The following is a 15,021-nucleotide window of genomic DNA, read 5'->3' as shown; positions in this document are numbered from 1 at the left end:
GACTGCTGGGTCAAATGCAGCTCTGCTTTAAGTTCTTTGAACTGACTTCCACAGTGGCTGGACTAACTCACACTCCCTCCAACAGTGTAAGCTTTCCCCTTTCTCCACAACTTGCCATCAACTCTTATTTTTTGGCCTTTCAATAGTCACCATTCTGACTGGTTAGAGATGATTTCTCATTGTGGTTTTGATTTGCATTTCTCTGATGATCAGTGATGAGCATTTTTAATGTTTGTTGGCTGGTTGTATGTCTTATTTCGAGAAGTGTGTGTTTATGCCCTTTGCCCATGTGTAAGTGGGGCTGTTTTTCGCTCGTTGATTTGTTTAAGTTCCCTGTGGATTCTGAATATGAGAGCTTTGTCCGCTGCATATTTTGCCAATATTTTCTCTCATTCTGTAGGTGTCTGTTTAGTGTACTGGTATTTTACTTTGTTATGCAGATGCTCCTCAGTTACTTAGGTCCATTGCCAATTTTTGTTTTTGTTTCAATTGTTATTGGGGGTTTAGTAAAAAATTCTTTGCTAAGGCCAAAGTCAGGAAGGGTATTTCCTAGGTTTTCTTCAAGAATTTTTACAGTTTGAAGTCTTACATGTAAATCTTTAGTCTACCTTGAGCTATTTTTGTGTATGATGAAACGTAAGGGTCCGGTTTTACTCTTCCGCATATGGCTAACCAGTTTTCCCAGCACCATTTACTGAATAGGGAGTCCTTTCCCCATTGCCTATTTTTGTCAGCCTTGTCAAAGATTGTATAGTTGTAGGTGTGAGGCTTATTTACGGTTTTATTTTCTGTTCCATTGGTCTCTCTGTCTGTTTTTGTACTGGTACCATGCTGTTTTGGTTACTATATCCTTAGAGTATGGTTTGAAGTCAGGTAATGTGATGCCTCCAGCTTTGTTCTTTTTGCTTAGGTTTGCTTTGGTTATTTGGGCTCTGTTGTTGGTTCCATGTAAATTTTAGCATAAATTAAAAAAATTTTGTGAAGAATAACATTGGTAATTTGATATGAATAGCATTAAATCTATAAATTGCTCTAGGCAGTATGTCCATTTTAACAATATTGATTCTTCCAGTCCATGAACATGACATGTTTTTCCATTTACTTGTGTTGTTTCTGATTTTTTTCAGCAGTGTTTTGTAGTTTTCTTTGTAGAGATCTTTCACCTCCTTGGTTACCTGTATTCCTCAGTATTTCACTTTCTTTGTGGCTGTTGTGAACGGGATTGTGTTCTTGATATGAACCTAATCTTGATACGAATGTCTCAGTCTCGACAATATTGGTGCATAGAAATGCTACCGATTTTTGCACATTGATTTTGTATCCTGAAATTTTACTAAACTAGTTTATCAGTTCTAATAGCCTTTTGGTGAAGTCTTTAGGATTTTCCGGGCATAGAATCATATCATTAGCAAAGAGAGAGTTTGACTTCTTTTTCTAGTTTGATGCCTTTTATTTCTTTCTCTTGCTTGATTGCTGTGGCTAGGACTTCCTGTGCCATTTTTTTTTTTAAGGCCAGGATGGAAGGTGAGCTTCTTAATAAAAATTTGGCCTTGTTTTATTTATTTACGTTGATAACGCTTTTACATGGGTTTTGGTCTTTGAGAATCCCTTACTTTCTTGCCAGTTCATTGATGCATTTAAAAGCTGTTTTCAGTATGTTCCAGCGTTTTAAATTGTTCTCAGAAGGAAAAAAATAAGCGTTCCTAATCTGTTGTCTTGCTGGATATGGACACCTACACATTCTCTTTAGCATGGAGTTTTTTCTTTCCTTTTACACTAATTTTTTAATTTTTATTTTGTTAAAATCAGCTTTACGGAGGTAAAATTTACATACCAGAAGTTCACCTACTTGCTATTTATTGTTTAATACATTTTGACAAATTTCTGGATTTACGTAACTACCACCACAATCATCGTAAAGAATATTCCCACCATTCCCAAAAGCTGTTTGCAGCCAATTCCCTCCTCCAGTTCCTGACGCCAGGCAGCCCCATCTGCATGTGCTGCGATTGTGTGGTCTGCTCTAGAATTCTGTATACTTGAGACCACGTGGCACGGATTCTTTTGTGCTGCACTCTTTCACTTAACATAATGGGAAGGGATTTATCTGTGTTGTGCTTTATCAGAAGTTCATTTCTTTTAATTTCTAAACACTATTTTATTGTATATGAATATACTACAATTTTCTAGAAGGTTTATAGCTGATTGTGACATGCAGGTCTGTAGACCATTTTGAGTTGAGTTTTATAGATGATGTGTAGTAAGGGGCAGGGCTCACTTTTCTGTATGTGGAAGCCCAGTTATTCCGTCATCATTGCCAAAAAACGTGATCTTTTCCTCTTTAAATGATTCTGTATTAAGGTTCTTGAGAGAGACAGAACGAATAGGAGATGCTATAGATATAGATTGATGCAGGTGTAGGATGGGGATTTAGAGGCGGGTTTGGCTTCTATGATTCTAGAGGCTGAGAAGTCCACGGCAGGCCGCCTGCAGGCTAGAGACCCTGGGGTGAAGGCAGGTGGCTGAGGCCAAGGCCAAAGGCTTCAGAATGGGGGAAGCTGGTGGTGTAATTTGCAAAGTGAAAGAGGCACTCAGTGAGCCAGGCTAAGTTAGTCTACAGCTAAATGAGAGAAGTGAATTTCAGTCCCCCTGCGGGGCCAGTGTGTGGGGGGTTGCTGGGACATGGAGAGAAGGGAGGAATGAGGGGGTGGGTGGGAGAACCGGGAAGAGACTCAGTGCCTGAGACTCCCACAGCCCCAGGGACTCCCATGTGACTGGCCGTGGCTTCCACACCTGGGGCTGGCTCCTGCTGTGCTCCCAAGCCTCCCACAGGTGGAGGAAAAGGGGCAAGTGGCTCATTTGCATTGGGGCAGGGGCAGCAAAGAGCCCAGGGTGAGATGCAGGGGCCAGTTACCCAGTGAGGGAGAGAGAGCATCAGAGAGAGATGGCATGAGCACATGGCCCTGTCCCACCAGGAGCCCCTGGAAACACTGCAGGGACACACGGTTTCCTCCCAAATCTGGAGGACCTGAGACCCCGGGATCACCTGGTATGGTTGTCAGCATGGGCCAAGAGCCTGAAGGGCCTGAGACCCTGGGGTGACCTGGCACAGATGGCAGCCTAGGCCAAGAGCCTGGAGGACTTGAGACTCTGGGGTGACCTGGTACAGTTGGCAGCCTGGGCGCAGGGACATATGTGGGTCCCATGGGCTGAGATGTTCCAGGATCAGCACCTTGGAGGAGGGTCCTGCTTCCCTGCAAATCCCAGTCCTGGGCCACCCTTTCATGCGTTTGTGAAAGAAAGTGTGGTGCCCAATTGGCCTTGGAGGAATGGTGGGTTCCCTGGGGCAGGACTTGGCAGGAACTTCTCCCCAACTCTGCCCTCCATGGCTGGATTTTCAGCCTGATCGTGTATTAGACTGACCTGACGCAGGGGGCCCCGGAGGCTGGGACCCGCCTGCCGGAAGGGCATCTCTCCGGGTGCTGCTGGGTCGAGGGTGGCGAGAGTCACCCCGCTCAGCCTGGGGCGCGTCGGCTGACCTCTCAGATGCATGGCTTACTTTGGAACGGAGCTCTTACCTCCTGCCCCAGGCCGGTACTGGCAGGTGTCCCATGGATCCCAACTGCAGGTGCTGCTGGGGCCCTGGGTGCCCCCCTGTGATTCGGACTTGGTCTGCTGGGGATGCTTTGCCTTTGGCACACGGTCCTTTGGGTTAGTATTTCTTCCCCTCAGAGGAAAGGGGATGAGGTTGCTGTTGGCAGACGGGCCCGACTCGCCGTGGCTTTGTCCGGCTGCAGCTATGACGAATGCTGAAGATGAAACGCTGCGTGGGTATCCTTCAGAGGACAGCATCAAATAAAGCATCGCTCCTGCCAAATTATGTTTAAATGTGCTCTGTTTACAAGATCAATTATGCTGTACACAAAGTAAATAGTGTCCCGCGTGGGCAAAGCTAAAAGCAATCACCCAATCAATTATTAATAAAAAACCTTCAGGTACAGAATCTCTCACTATGGCCCCTTCGGCACTAACAACCAGGCCTCCTGTTTGTAAAGGCCGATACGTGTGTATACATCTATTCATGTCTTCCTGGGGGGAGGGGTGTCAGGTTCTGCACTCTCTCCTTGCTTCACGGGAAGGCTTTCGGAATTGCTGTTTGAATCCAAGGCGGCCTTCAGGGACTGCGGCTCTCATCTCTGTCTTTACGGAACGCTTCTCGGGCGATTGCCAAGATCAGATGAAGGAGGGTCTTTTTCTCTGTGGCACAAAGCACGGCGTGCTTACAGAGCTTCTCTATGAGATGTATCCTGCCTGCCGTCCAAAATTCTGCAAAACAGAGAATGTGGGATTTTTTTTTCTGAGATGGAGTCTCACTCTCTTGACCAGGCTGGAGCGCAGCGTCGTGGTCTCAGCTCACGGTAACCTCCGCCTTCCGGGCTCAGGCAGTCCTACCTCAGCCTCCTGAGTAGCTAGGGTTACAGGCGTGTACCACCATGCCCGGCTAATTTTACTATATATTTTTTTGAGACAGAGTTTCACTCTTTTTGCCCAGACTGGAGTGCAGTGGCATGATCTTGGCTCATTGCAACCTCCGCCTCCAGGTTCAAGCCATTATCCTGCCTCAGCCTCCAGAATAGCTGGGATTACAGGCATGCGCCACCATGCCTGGCTACTTTTTTGTATTTTTAGTAGAGGAGTTTCTCCATGTTGGTCAGGCTGGTCTCAAACTCCCGACCTCAGGTGATGATCTGCCCACCCCAGCTTCCCAAAGTGCTGGGATTACAGGCATGAGCCACCATGCCAGGCTAATTTTTGTATTTTTTTTTTTTTTTTTAGTAGAGACAGGGTTTCACCATGTTGGTCAGGCTGGTCTCGATCTCTTGACCTCGTGATCCGCCTGCCTTGGCCTCCCAAAGTGCTGGGATTACAGGTGTGAGCCTCTGTGCCCAGCTGAATGTGGGAATTTTAAAGCTACTGTTTATTGGGCACTTACTTTGAGATTCCTACGTGCTGAGTATTTATATACAACATGTAATGTCATCACCGCCACGCTAAGCGCACAGGTCGGTCAATACAGAAAAGAAGGCCCTGTGTAGTATGGTGCTGAGCAACTGGATACCAGATGCAAGAAAGAATAAAGAAGAATCTCCACCCAGTCTGTACACAATAAACAAAAATGAATAAACAATAAGTAAAAAATAAACTCAAAATGGATCATAGACCCGAAATGTGAACCCTACAGCCGCAAAACTTCTGGGAGAATGTACGAGATCATTTTTATAAGCTTGGCTTAGGCGAAGGCTCTCAGAGGTGATGCTAAACAAAACACGCCCTGGTGGGCTTTCATCCAAATTGGAAGTTTTGGTTTTCAAAATACATTTGTAGGCTGGGCATGGTGGCTCACACCTGTAATCCCAGAATTTTGGGAGACCAAGGTGGGAAGATCACCTGAGGTTAGGCGTTCAAGACCAGCCTGGCCAACATGGCGAAACCCCATCTCTACTAAAATTATAAAAATTAGCCAGGCTTACTGGCAGGCGCTTGTAGTCTCAGTTACCAGGGAGGCTGAGGCAGGTAAATCGCTTGAACCTGGGATGCAGAGGTTGCAGTGAGCCGAGGGCGCGCCCCCCGCACTCCAGCCGGGGAGACAGAGGGAGGCTCTGTTTTCTCAAACATCAACCACCAAAACAAGCAGAACAACGAAACGACAAACACTTATCTGTCAAAGGGCTTGTGTCCGGAACACACAGAGAACAGGCAAACTCAGCAGTAGGAAAACAAAAGCCCAATTTTAAAATTGGTCAAGAAATTCGGACAGATCCTTCACTAAGGTGGATGTTCAGACAGCAAATAAGCTCATGAGAAGAACGCCGCAGGTCATCCGTCACCGGGAAAACGCAAGTGAAATCTGCTCCGAAACATCCCTTCCACCTACTGAAAACGCTGAAAACAAGATGAAGCAACGTCCACAGCCCGTGCGAGTCACTGCCAGGTGGGCCGTCGGAACCTCACACGTGGCGGGTGGGAACGCAAAATGGTGGGGCAGCCAGCGTGGGAGAGCCTGTGGGGTTTCTCACACGGCTAAATGCACTCGCCCTACGATCTGGCAGTGGCCCTCCCGGGCATTCACCCGACGGAGATGAAAACTCAGGCTCACACAGAGGCCTCCTGGGATGTGGCTAGTCACTTTACTGCTAACCACGCAGCGTGGAGACCATGCAGATGTCTACCACCTGGCGATGGGTAAAGAGACTGGGTGTCTTCCTGCAGCGGGAAACCCTGCGACAGAAAGGGATGAGCCATCCGGGCACGAACTGCAGGAATAACCCCCCAGGCCCGGGCTCAGAAGGCTGTGCTGCCTGCCTATCGACATTGCATTCTAGAAGAGGCAGCACTGCGGGGAGGGGACCCTTGAGTGGCTGCTGGGGGCTGGGACAGGGGCACGGGGGTGGAGTTTTGGGGGAGGATGGGTCTCTTGACTGTGTTGTGGGTTACGTGACTTTATGCATCTGCCCAAACTTACAGAGCCACACGCCAAATTGCACGTTTGACTGTAGTTTCAAAGAAACAAACAGGGAGCAAACAGGAAAGCAATAAGCCTCCATGTCAGTGTGGATTCTGCTCTGACCGCTGCCGGCCTCCCTGGCCTCCTGGGCCCTGAGTCAGCGGGTGTGCCTTGGAGCGCTGGGGTCTTCCTTACACTTGGGGTGAGGCCGAGCGCCCAGGGGCGGTGGGGAAGCATCGCCGTCTCCAAAGCTGAGCCTGTGCCGCTGCCCTGCACCAACCACCCCTCCCCGGGCTGTAAGCTCCAGAGGGTGGGTGGCACCCGGATGTTCGTGGAGTCCCAGGCTCAGAACAGGACCCTGGTGACTGGGGTGGGCGGCCTCAGCCTCTCAGAGTGACTTCTCTCCTGCCTGAGATGTTCACCCAAATGCAGCTGCCTCCTTAGACAGCAGGCAGCCTGGGACCCCGGGTGGACTGAGGTGCCCCTACCTAAGCCTGGCACCCACCTGGCTAAAGGAAAGTTCAGCACCCCCTTGAAGTAGACTTAGGGTGCAGCCACTCCATGTGCCTGGCCCGTGGTTGAGCCTTGGACACATTGGGGGACAGCGTCCTAGGCGCGGGTTGCAGGGGCTGAGAGGAAGCTTTCCCTGTCACTGGTGAAAGAAGCGATGACCTGACTCTCAGTGGCGGGCATAGACATGTGCTGGGTCTGCTAATTAAACATTAACATTGGGGTTCACGTGTCATTATTTGAGTGGAGATGATTTGCAGGTGAAACTGGGGACCCCCTGGTGTTTTGTCATCCTTTCCGGTCCGAGGCTGCGGATGGAGGATGAGAAGGTCAATCTTCCAGCCTTTCCCAGGAAGCCCCAGGCAGGAGGGGGCCATGTGGCTGTGACCTTCTGTGCTTGGCTCGTCTAAGCTGTAGCTTATTCTGCGGCTGCGTGGGAGACGGAGCGTCCTTTCAGGCACAGCTCCGGCTGGGGCCTCTGGGCCCTTGGAAGCAGGTCAAGTTGAGTCTCTTGGTCCCGCAGGTGATTCTCAGGCTGCTCCTGGGTGCTGACGAATCCACCTCAGGAGCAAGACTGCACGCACCTGGCTCCCACCAGGGCAGAGCCACCTTCCTGCCCCGCACTCACGGTGTGTGAGCCTCCGTTCACAGCCTCGGGGCAGAGCTGTAGAAAGGGGGCTGAGTGATCCTGGATTAGAGCGCAGCCACTCACAAGCCAGCGGGAACCTGCAGGTGAGCTGGGGGCTGGCCCAGGGCTGACGTTGTTCTGGGTGCTGGGAACACAACCTGGTCAAGTTTCTGCCTTCGGAGGTTTTACATTCCTTTGAGATGGGAGGCCATGGAGACGCCTCTCTGAGATCTCTGAGTGCAGGGAGGGGACCCGCTTGGTGTCCCCAGCTGTGCTCAGACCCAGGTGTCTGCAGGGAGCCGAGTGCCCATGACTGCTCTGTGCCAGTGGTGGGTGGTGGTGGATGCTGGGCTGTGCGGTGGGCACAGGGGTGTTTGGGCAGGGGATGCCCTCAGCCTTGCTGCACGGTGTCGGACTCCCCCAGCAGCCTCTGCCCTTCCCGCGCCCCTTCACGTTGGTGAGACCTGAGCTCTGGCCTGGCTGCCACCGGCCTCTCCCTCGGATGTGCCTCTTGCATGTCTGGTCTTGGCTGCCGTGGCTTCTGAGAACCTGGACTCACAAACGCATGTGGGACAGACATTCGACAGATATCCACGGGGCATGTTGGAGGAGGACTCGCATGGTGAGGAGGGACGAGTGACGGCATTGGAGTGTGCAGGGATGGTCTAAGGGAGTGAGGGAGAGTGTCCCCAGGGAGGACAGCGGGCGCAGACTGGCCCGGCCTGCAGCTCTGCCTCGGGTGCAGCAGGGAGACTGGGCTGCGGTGGGGGTGGGGACAGGGGTGGCCCCTTCCTTCTGCCTGTTGCATCAGTGTCACCCAGAGGTGGCTCCTCTTTGGCAGTGCCATGGGATCCCACTTCTCCGATCGATCCCTTTGGAGCCACCCACCAGCATCGTCCTGCCAAGACCCTCCCCAGCAGCCAGGCCTGACTCTTCGGGGACGCCCCTCCGAGCTCCTGGGTTCCAGCAGCCGCAGCCTGTCCTTTGTTTTCCAGTTGCCGGGACAGAAGCTGCTCCCTGCAGCGTGCCTCTGCCTTCAGCCCTCTGACACTGCTGAGCCAATCCCCTGTGTGAAATCTGCCCTGTTAGAATGGCTGAGCTGGCTTCTGCTCTCTGGACTGGCCCCTGAGACCCACGGTTTTAGGGACACAACACTGAAGTCAGAGGGTAACAAGCCACGAGGTGATAGGAAGACAGATGTGGAGCCTCCGGGAAGGTGTGTGGGGAGGGGCCGGGAGGATCAAGGTCAGCCCGGGCTGCCCCGGAATGGCTGCCAAGGCAGGGGTTGCCGGAGAGAACAGCTCAACAGGGAGAGGGTGGCTTCTGGGAGCTGATGCCTCACACACCCGGCGGAAACTCTGCAGAGGGTCCTGGGTCTGGGACTCAGGAGGGGAGTCGTTTGCATTTGGGTTTCCTGGAGCTCTGGGAGTGGGTGAGATTGCCCAGGCAGCACTTTGGGTCAGAAAGGGGCTGCGGGTGGAATCTCCCATGGGCTGAAAAGGGTCCCTCCAAATTTTTAGGTGGAACTCCTGCCCCCACACCCCGGTGAGACTGTACTTGGAAGTTGGGTCTTTAACATGGTGGTGGAGGCGAAATGTCTGCAGACAGGGCCCCAATCCCGTCGGACTGGTAACCCTGTAAGAAGAGCAGATGAGGCCCCAGGCATGCACAAAGAAAAGGCCCTGTGAGGACACAGGGAGGAGACGCTGTCCACAGGCCCCGGGAGGCCCTGGCCCTGCCCGCATCTTGATCGGGGACCTCAGCCTCCAGGGCCGTGAGGACATAAAGTCCTGTTGTTTAAGCCGCCCTGTCTGTGGTGCTGTCATGGTAGCCAGAGGCAGCACATTCAGAATCCTAGGAAGGAGCGAGGAAGAGGCCACCCAGGAGTGCGGCCTGAGTGCCTGGGCGGGGAGGAAGCAGGAGTCTCAGGCCCCCCGGGGTCGCCGATGCTGTGGGGGGTGCAGAAGAGGTGGGTTCAGTGGGGACCCCCACTTTGGAGCCCTGGCTGTGCCACCCTGGAGACGTGATACCTGGCACACAGAGGCAGGTGAGAGCTTCCCTGCTTTTAGAATTTTCTTTTAAAAATACCTAAATCTTTGAAATATGGAATATATAATGTATGCCCGCAGTAGCACACGTCTGAGCAGCGTCAGAGGGCGCCAGTGAACAGCGAGACCGCCCTCATTCACATTCACGGGCCCCGCTGCCTGCCTCAAGTTCCAGACACCTGTAAATATATTGATGTGTGTGGGTATCCTTTTTGCTAAGATGGGTAAACGGTAGTGTATTATTTATGTTGTTCTGCTCTTTGCTCTTTTAACTTATGAAATATTTAAAGCAATAAAAAAAAGGGAATAATGTACCAGACACCTCCGTGCCCGAGGCTGGGCGTCAAGGTGGAGACTGGCCAGCACCCCCGAAGTCCCCACGAAGCCCACCCTCCCTCCGCAGAGGAGCTCAGCATTCGGAATTCGGACCCAGTTATTCCCATGCATGGGTAAAAACACTTTAAATAATGTGTATGGATTCATAAACAGCATAGAGATTTGTTTCTCATTTTTCTGAAGTTATATGCCAACCATCCCACAGCTGGCTTCTTTTGCTCAGTGCCTGCACTGTGTCTGAGACCTGTCTATGGCCCTGCCTCACTCGTTTCACTGGCTGTGTCATGCCCGAGGGTGGGAGACGCACCGCTCATGGCCCACGCCTCCTGCCGTGCACTCAGGTTGGTGATGTTTGACCCGCTGCAAATTCTGCCGCCGGGATGTTGGGATGGCTGTGGTCCCAGTTTCTATGAACAATTCATGTTTGCCAGAGGTTGCAGCTTTTCTGATGGGAATCTTCCCTGCAGAATGATTCCCACCTAACAGAGACACGTGGTCTTGTGGTGCTGTTTGTTAAGACAGCCGCGTGCTGCGCAGGAAGATTCGAGGTTTGTCCGTGAGAAAGTGAGTCTGGTCTGTGTGGCTGGTAGGGCTGGGCGTCCTCTGGGGACTCCAGGATGGGTCAGAAAGGAAGTGTGCCTGGTGGATGAGGGGTGTCGGGCCTGCGGTGGGAACAGGGGCCAGGTGGCCTGAAGCCCAGGCCCTCTCCTGAGAAGGGCTGATGTGGGGCCCCTCCCCCGTGGGCTGGAGGAGGCTGTGTGGGGCCTGGGGAGGCGTAAGGTCGTCTGCAGCTGTGAGAGGGAACGGAGCGGGATTGACCCCATGGCAGCTGTCTTGGGCATGGGACATTCTCTTCCTTAATCTTTTATTACAAGTTGCTTTTTCTAAAAAAAGCTTTATGTTTTGTTGGCAAAATGTAAAAGGTCTCTAGTTGCTTTTTTAACATTTTATACTTGAAATCGGCAGACAGCAAAATTGGCCTTTGCTTCTTGGTGGATACTTCTTTGAATGTTGGCACCTGTGTAGATTCGGGATACAGCACAAACCCCCCTTCTTCAAAAAGCCTCGAAAAACCCAACTCACCCTGTCCTGAGCCCGTGTAGGACACACCACCGTGCTCTCTACACTACAACTCCGTGTTTTTGAGAATGTCGAGTAACCCACGCCCTGCAGGGTCTCCCTCCACGCACCGGCCTCCAGGTCCATCCGAGGTGACGCACGTCTACAGAGGGTCCCTTTGATTGCCAGTGGCATCCTCACTCAGAGGCACCTCGGTTTGTGCGTCCGCTCACCTGGGAGGGGCTTTGGGTTGCTTCCTCTTTGGCCGTCATGAGCTGCGCAGCTGTGAGCCCCCGTGCAGTTTCCTGGGAACACTGGTCCTCACTTCCCCAGAGGGAATCCCCAGGAGTGGGTTGCTGGGCCGTGTGCTAAGTGTGTGTTTCTCCTTACAGGAAACTGGCAGACCATTCTCCAAGGAGGCCGCACCTACCCTGAAGCCGCTTGCTTGCTCACCAGACACTTGGAGCCTTCGGCACCTCGGAGAAGGCGAGGATGGGTGTGTGATCAACCTGAGCCACGGCCGCCACCTTCCACGGGGCAAGGGGAAGCTGGGGCAGGGCTGGCGTGGCATCCCAGAGCCACAGGCTTCCCAAGGGCCATTCACGCTCTGACAGTGGGCCTTTCTGGGGCACCCACTGGGAGGAGGCTGGGTGGGCGTCTCCATCCACTCTCATTTGTGGACAGCAGATGGGGGATCCCTGATAATGGCTAAGGTTGGCTCTTCAGCCAGCCTGATACGGTGGGGCTCTGAGCCGGACGTAACTTAAGGTAGGAAAATAAAATAATTCCACGCTCCGGGCTCACGTGGGTTTGTGGCTGTGAGTTCCCGGGTGATGCTTGTGCACCAGGAGCCGCCAGGCGAAGGGGTGGGACATCATCACAGCGATCCCCTGACCTCCCCGATGGGATTATTGTCTACATGGACTTTATTTTTAGGGCAGTTTAAGGTTCACGGTGAAACTGAGAGGCAGGCACAGCGATTTCCTACACAGGTCCTGCCGCGCAGATGCACAGCCTGGCCTCGTCAACATCCCCAACCGCAGGGGGCTGTAACTATGAACCCACATTGACCCAGCCTCACCCCAGTCCACAGCTCACAGTGGGGTCCACTCTTGCCATTGGGCGTTCCGTGGCGGTAGACAGATGTGTCCACTGCACAGCGCAGTGTCTGTGGCCCCCAAATCCTCTGTGCTCCAACCACCATCCCTCTCTCCGCTCAGCTCCTGGAACCCACTGATCTTTTGTGTTTATTGCCGTGATGTTGCCTTTTCGAGAATGTCATGGCATTGAAATCCTAGTCTGTAGCCCTTTCAGATCAGCTTCTTTTGCTTAGTAGTATGCATTTAAGGCTCCTCCATGCATTTTCATAGCTTGATATCTCATTTATTTATTTACTTGTTTTTAGAGACAGGATCTTGCTCTGTCGCCCAGGCCAGAGTGCAGTGGCACAACCATAGCTCACTGCAGCCTCGAATGATCCTCCCACCTCAGTCTCCCATGTAGCTGGGACTACAGGTGTACGCCATCACGCCCGGCGGATTTTTTTTTTTTTTTGGTTAGAGGTGGGGTCTCACTATGTTGTCCAGGCTGGTCTCGAACTCCTGGGCTCAAGCAATCCTCCTGCCTCAGCCTCCCAAAGTGTTGGAATTACAGGTGTGAGCCACAGGCAGATAGCTCATTGTTAGTGTGGAGTAATTTTCCAATATTTGGATCTACCAAGTCCATTTATCGGTTCACTTACTGAAGGACATCTCATTTGCTGCCAAGCTTTGGCAGTCATGAAAAAGGCTGCATACACATCTGTGTGTGGCTTTTGTGCAGACATGTCACATAGGATTTTGATGAAAGGCAATAAGCATTGTAGGTAATTTTAGGCTAAATACCTCCCCGACTTCATCACTCACCTCCAAGTGCATTTCCACACTCCGGCCCTGGTTACAGCTTAAATGCAAACACATATTCCTGGAGTAGGCAGAATTCAGCTACTGCTGTGGAAACACTTTTGTAAGTCACGCAGGAGTGGAACTGATGGGAAGTTTACTTGTTAGTAAGCAGAACTTGCGTCTGTAGAAGGAACACGAGAGGGGGGAAGAAGCCTGTGTTTTGGGGGAGTCTGTCTCCTCCCGCTGCAGCTGAGGAAACCCATGGGCCTGGGAGCTCATGTGTCTGGCACGTGAATGCAGGGGAGAGGTTGCCCTTCCCTCCCGCTCTGGTGGAGGAGCAGGGGTAGGAGGGGCGGTGCACATAGGGCATCGGGGCCTGCTCCTTAGAGCCGTGCCTCCAGCATCGTGGACACCCAGTGAGTGGGAAAAGGCAGCCGCACCCGTACATTCCTTGAGCTGGGCTGCCATTCCTGGAGCTGGGCCGCCATGCTGGGAGGGCAACAGATGTCCCCAGAACACGCCGTGGAGGCTGGCACAGGCGGGGGCCGGGAGCCCTGTCTGCAGAGCCATCGGGAGAGGCTGCAGCAGAGCCTGGTGATGCCCTCAGCGGGTCCAGCTTCCCGGCCAAGCTCACCTCTGAGTCAGTGGACATTTTGATTTGGGAGCAACTTGGCTGACAAACTGGCCATCAGCAAAGAAACATCTCTAAGAAAACCCTCCGTTCCACCAGCTCCGAGATCAATGCTTTGCGTTTGCTTTAGGATCAGATCTGTTCTTACTTGTTTGAGGGGCCGGTCAGCTGGGGAGAGCACTGGAACACCGAGCTGACTCAGCCTGGGAAGCCGACGGAGGGCTGGCGGGCTCTGAGGCATCATTCATGTTTTCCCACTGATAAAAAAATCCCTAATCATTTAAAAAACGGAACCGAAAAGGCGTTAAGTTCAATGACTTCATTAGTGGAATGCACTGTTTAGTTATTTACCTTAAACTGTTTTTGTGACTACTTTCTACCATTTGGAAAACAGAATTTACTCTTTCAGAGAACACATTCATACAGTCAGACATTTCAAAAGACATGGGCTTCAAATGATTAAAACACTCAAGGGACTGCAAGTTCCAACGGAATAGTTGAAAGTTCCCGCCAGCTCTGAGGGCTCGGGGTCTCTGTCTCCCGGGTCAGAGTCACAGGCAGAGCCAGCGCTGGAGGAGGCGTCCTAACAGCATTCCCGGCGGGTACAAAGGGGCGCAGCTGGCTGCCTTGTAACTGGACTGCGGGGGAGTGTGGGCCCCAGAGCCACGGGTGGAATCCTCCTGCGAGCATTCCAGCCCCGAGTGCGCGCACACGCCATGAACCTGAATTCTGATGTCGAGCACGGGCTGAAGAACACAACTGTTTCCTAATGTTTGGCATGCTGACGTCATCACAGCACCCACAGTTTGATCACGGTTTGGTTTTGTTTTTCCGGTGTCATTAACATTCTGTTTTTCTTTTCCCCCTGGAATGTGTCTGGAGAAAGCGGGCAAAATGCAGGGAGGCTACCCTGGAGGGGCTTTAGGTCAGCCGGGTCAGTCCGATCCACTGTGTCCCCGAAGCTTGTGGAACGGGACTGGAAACCTGGCACGTGGTCCCTGGGTGGGGTCTGATGGTGGTCCGTGGGTGGGGTCTGATGGTGGAGGTGGTCTAGGAAAGGCAGGAAAGCTGCCGAAGGAAGAGACCGAGGAGGAACGGGGTAAGTGAAGGCCCCCGATGCTGTGTGTGCTGCTTGGTGTCTGGGGACATGGGGTGGGGGTGGTTTCGCTGCTGGCTCCCCTTCCCCTCTGCTCCTGAGGACAGGGGCCCTCAGCCACACAACCCACCCTGTCATCCCTGAGCAAAGTCTCTGCTCCCTGCTGGCCTGCAGAATGATTCAAACCAGCTCAGCCATCCCCCTATGGGGGCCCGCAGGTACCACCCTCTCGTTCGTAGCCATCCACCCCGAAGTCCGAGGCACATTCTGCCCCGAGAGTGTCCTCCCCACAACCCCGGGTGGCCTGAGCTTTCCTCCCCTGGGT

General features: G+C 52.6%; 1 long non-coding RNA gene across 1 annotated transcript; it reads left to right on the top strand.

Moving 5' to 3' along the window:
- Positions 1 to 509: 509 nt before the first annotated feature.
- LOC116553708 lies at positions 510 to 14,721 on the top strand. The gene is made up of 3 exons (XR_004269874.1): positions 510 to 762; positions 2,251 to 2,260; positions 14,710 to 14,721. It is a non-coding gene; the product is annotated as an uncharacterized LOC116553708 (long non-coding RNA).
- Positions 14,722 to 15,021: the final 300 nt, after the last annotated feature.

This window comes from Sapajus apella, unplaced genomic scaffold, assembly GCF_009761245.1.
Source record: "Sapajus apella isolate SASKATOON/1434 unplaced genomic scaffold, GSC_monkey_1.0 scaffold13, whole genome shotgun sequence".
Classification (NCBI taxonomy): domain Eukaryota; kingdom Metazoa; phylum Chordata; class Mammalia; order Primates; family Cebidae; genus Sapajus; species Sapajus apella.
The sequence above is the reverse complement of the archived record's forward strand: the minus strand, read 5'-3'. Positions and strand labels throughout refer to the sequence as shown.